The sequence below is a fragment of the Moschus berezovskii genome, chromosome 6 (assembly GCF_049115385.1).
Source record: "Moschus berezovskii isolate FMDL1 chromosome 6, NW_MosBer_1.0, whole genome shotgun sequence".
NCBI lineage: Eukaryota > Metazoa > Chordata > Mammalia > Artiodactyla > Moschidae > Moschus > Moschus berezovskii.
This window is the reverse complement of record NC_142465.1, coordinates 105,237,360-105,242,169: the sequence shown is the minus strand read 5'-3', so window position 1 is coordinate 105,242,169 and position 4,810 is coordinate 105,237,360. Positions and strand designations below refer to the sequence as shown.

Sequence of the window (4,810 nt, the reverse complement as noted above, 5' to 3'; positions counted from 1 at the left end):
GTTTTGTTTGGAGAACGCTAACTGTTATGGGGAATTATTTCCCTACCAAGAAAACTTTTACTAAAGGGGATAGGAGACAGGAAGAATGCAACATGCATTCTCTGTCTATTTCCTTTGCTTCTTTGGCTGGATGATTTGAAAGCATAGGTGTTTGATAGAGGCTCATTGGAAACATTGGAAAGAATGAACAGTTTGCTTAGCTTTCTAAAGACATAACATTAAACAACTTAGCTTTTTAAAATTTATCTATTTATATGCTTATTTGTAAGATTTATTCATACTCATTATGCATTTAATTGTATAAAATTTCAAACTACACAAAACATAATCTACATCAATAGAAGTGCTACTAAATTAAAAGTGATACTTCATAAAGTGAAAAAAAAAACATGCAGCATTAAAGTTAAACTGTAATGCTGTCATGGAAAGAGCTACAAGACATCAAGGAACTTACTTGGTCATATGATTGTTCTATTTTGTATCCTTTTGTGGAAACTCCATACTGTTTTCCACAGTGGCTTACATTTTTACAAACAGTGCACAAGGGTTCCCCTTTCTACACATTCTTGCCAACACTTGTCTCTTGTCTTTTTGATAATGGCCATTCTAACAGCTATGAGACAGTATTTCATGGTGCTTTTGAAATTTTCCTCTGATGATTAGTGATGAATGTCTTTTCATGTGTCTGTTGGCCATCTGTATATCTTGTCTAGAAAAATGTCCATTCAGCTTCTCTGCTCATGCTTTTATTAAAGTATCTGTTTCTGTATCTGTAGAATTTTTTAACAGAAAATATGTGGTTATTGATAAAAGTAAATTCATTAAACACATTTTAATCCCACTTAGATTTGTTTTAGTCCTTACTCAGGTATTTGCTTTTTCTCATATGTGGTCACACATCACATGATTGTTTGCGTATGAAATATCCAGAAAAGGCAAAGCAGTAGACACAGAACAGATGGGGACTTGACAGGGGCTGGATGTCCTGGTGGAGAATGGGAAGCAACTTCTTAATGGGTATGAGGTTTCTTCTTGAGGTGATTAAAACGTTTTGGAAATAGAGACAGTGGTTGTATAACATTGTGAATATACTTCATACCACTAAATTGTTTGGCTTAAAAGAGCTAATTTTACATTACAGTAACTCCCCTGCATATGAACTTTTAAGTTGTGAGCTTTCAAAGATGTGAACTCACACTGAAGACCTGACAGAACTGGAGGCCCGGAGTAAGGCTGAAGAGAGACAACAAGAAGTAACTTAAGAAATGAAGAGATTCATCACACAGAGAATGGCGAGAGGTTTTTCTTTATTTGAGGAGGCACTGTTAGCTTTTAATAGTATGGACCCAAATGTAGAATGGGACATGAAGGTTGTAGCAGCCATTCACAACAAAACAAAGTGCTACCATATCATCTATGATGAGAAAAGAATTACTACCCAGACACCACTGAGCTGTTTTTTTAAGAGGGAAGAGAGAATTGAATCCAGCAAGGAACCAGAACTTGTGCATGGATGTCAGGTGTTAGTGAAGCTGCAATTTGCCCTCCATCTCCGATTGCTGATGATCCTCCAGCTCCACCATCTCCCACCTCCTCCCCGCTCTCCAGTCAGTAACTCTTCTTGTCTGTTTTCACTCGATGCCAGCCCCTCTATGCCAGCTGTTGTACTGTACTACCAACCTTTTCAAGGTAATGTTCTATAAGACTAAAATTATTTTCTTTATTTTTGTGTTTGCCTTTTGTGTATTATTTGTTTGAAAAATACTCTACACCCATTACAGTGTAGCACCATACAGCCACTTATGTTTGTTGGGTACTGATGCTAACTTTCTGGACTTCTGAACAAATTGTTCCTATGAACTTGCTCTCAGAACAGAACTCGTCTGTATGTAGAGGTAGTACTGCATTCCAATTTTATTTCAATTAAATAAAAAACTCCTCTGGAGTGGCACTTCTGCAATGTGGAAAAATCCACGTTCGAGGTGATTTCACAATAGAAAATTAAAAATATATATATTGTTTAAGAGAGTCAAATGAAGCAACAAATAGGAAGATTCAAATTAGAAAACCCAATATTATATAAGTAATGACCTGAAAGAATATATTACAAAATAAAGGAAACAAAAGCAGAACTTTTTTTTTTTTGCAAGGAGAATTCGAGGACTTAATTCCTGGACCAGACTCTAGCTGTGACACCTTGACTTCACATTTTAAAAATAACTAAGTGGAACTTTTAGAAATGAACAATCTATTAACTCTATAATAGATCAAGTAAATAGCTAATTAAACTGAAGGGGTAATTAAAGTACTGTAACTTAAAACTGAGGATAATAAAGAGATTTAAAAGATGTGAGACATTTAAAAAACCTTGAAGATAGAATGAGATGCCAGAAAACATTTAATAAGCATTCCATAAAAAAATAAGTGAAATAAAAAGATAAGGAGGCAATCTTTGAGGTTGTTGCTGTTTAGTTGTTAAGTCATGTCCAACACTTTTGAGACCCCATGGACTGTAGCCCACCAGGATCCTCTGTCCATGGGATTTCCCAGGCAAGAATGCTTAAGTGGGTTGTCATTTCCTTCTCCAGGAGATCTTCCTAACCCAGGGATCCACTCTACCTCTCCTGCATTGGCAGGCAGTCTTTACTGTTGAGTTACCAAAGAAGCTCAGTATTTGAGGTGTCAATGACAAATAATTTTACAGAATTATCATTATTGGCTAATGAAAATATAAATTGCTATAATTTAAGAAAAATTTGTCAATATCTAATAAAGTTGAAGAATGTGCATATACTATAAACTTGTAGTTTTCTACTGGAAAGAATTTCTCAGAATAAGCACCTGTGCAGTAATGTACTTTGCAGCTTTGTTTGTAGCAGATAAATGACCCCTAAAGGGTCGGCGATCAATTGAGTGGCGGGAACTCCTTGGGGGTTGCGGCGCAAAGCGGGTCAGATCTCCGGATGACCAGGCGCAGCCGTGTTTTGGCCATGCGGCACGTCGAGGGTGTGTCTCCCGTACTGGTGCGGAGGGACCTCTTTCTGACCAGGACTCTCTGCAGCCATGGCCCCAGCCAGCCCAGAGAGACGAGGCCCGAGAAGGTGGCCCTGGGGCTGTACCACCGCCTCACCGCACTGGGAACAGCCCTGGGACACAGCATTCGGCAGAGGGCGTCTTCCACGGCCAAGACTCGGTGGGACAGATAAGAAGAGTTTGTGGGACTCAGTGAGGTTCGAGAGGCCCAGGGAAACGTCACTGAGGCAGAGAAAGTGTTCATGGTGGCTCGAGGGCTTGTCCGGGAGGCTCGCGAGGACTTGAAAGGTCAGCAGGCCAAGCTGAAGGAGGTGAGGGACCGCCTGGACCGCATCTCCAGAGACGATGATCAGTACCTGGAGCTGGCCGCTCTGGAGCACAGAATGCTGCGGGAGAAGCGGCTTCGTATGACGTACCTGCGCGCAGAAGACTCAGAGCGAGAGAAATTCTCCCTCTTCTCTGCCGCCGTGCGGGAAAGCCATGAGAAGGAGCGCGCCCGGGCAGAGAGGACCAAGAACTGGTCGCTCATCGGGTCAGTCCTGGGGGCCTTGATCGGTGTGGCTGGCTCCACCTATGTGAACCGCGTGCGGCTCCAGGAGTTGAAGGCTTTGCTTCTGGAGGCCCAGAAGGGGCCTGTGAGCCTCCAGGAAGCCATCCGAGAACAGGCGCCCAGCTACTCGCTCCAGCAGAGGGACCTCCGTGACCTCGTGGCAGACCTGAAGGGCCTGGTGCAGGCTGGGACCGGGCAGAGCTCTTTGTCCCAGGCAGGTTCTTCCCCGACCCGAGACAGAGACACAGATGTCCTTTCAGCTGCCTTGAGAGAGCAGCTCAGCCATTCTAGGCAGGTCCGTTCACGTCTAGAGGGTTTACGAGAGAAGCTTGATGGCCTGGAAAAGACCATGAGCCAAGCGGCTGGGGTGGTTCAGCTTGCAAAGTCTACAGCACAGCCGGGCCTGGTGGAGTCTGCAGACGGAACTGTGCCTGGTTCCCTGCTGGGACAGGGGAGTGTGATCGTGGCGCTGTCGGACACAGAGCAGAGGCTGGAAGCCCAGGTCAACAGGAACACCGTTTATGGCACGCTGGTCACCTGTGCGACATTTGTGGCCATCCTACCTGTGCTTTACATGCTGTTCAGGGCCAGCTAGCTCCCTAGACCCTCCTCCAGAGGGAGGGGTTATGGATGTGAATTTAGTAAGAGAGTGAAGTAATGAAGTGAACTTCCGGGGGTGTACTCAGCCTGAGGCTGACCTCACTGGCAGACATCCGTTGCTTTTTAGGCAATACTAGTGATGGAGAAGGAAATGGCAACCCATTCCAGTGTTCTTGCCTGGAGAATCCCAGGGACGGGGGAGCCTGGTGGGCTTCCGTCTATGGGGTCACACAGAGTCGGACACGACTGAAGTGACTTAGCAGCAGCAGCAGCAGTGATGGACAGGGAGGCCTGGCATGCTGTGATTCATGGGGTCGCGGAGAGTCGGACACGACTGAGCGACTGAACTGAACTGAACTGAACTGAATTGATAAATGATAGAACTGCACTGGCTGAGTTTTCTACGGGGGAAATCTCCTGACATACTCTGCTTTCACACATTAGGAAATCTGTATTTCATCATGGGGGACAGAGTACAACTCAAAAATTAATCACTATGCTAATTAATTTAACTGAGAGAAAAACCTCATTAATAGAGTTCAGAATCAAGTATATGAATAATACATGAGTCCATTAAAGAATTTATTAATTTTATAAAGACCTGCTGAAACATTGTGCTCAGAATAA

General features: G+C 43.6%; 1 pseudogene; it reads left to right on the top strand.

Moving 5' to 3' along the window:
• Positions 1-326: 326 nt before the first annotated feature.
• On the top strand, positions 327-4,294 carry LOC148777713 (mitochondrial potassium channel pseudogene; annotated as a pseudogene).
• The last annotated feature ends 516 nt before the right edge of the window (positions 4,295-4,810 follow it).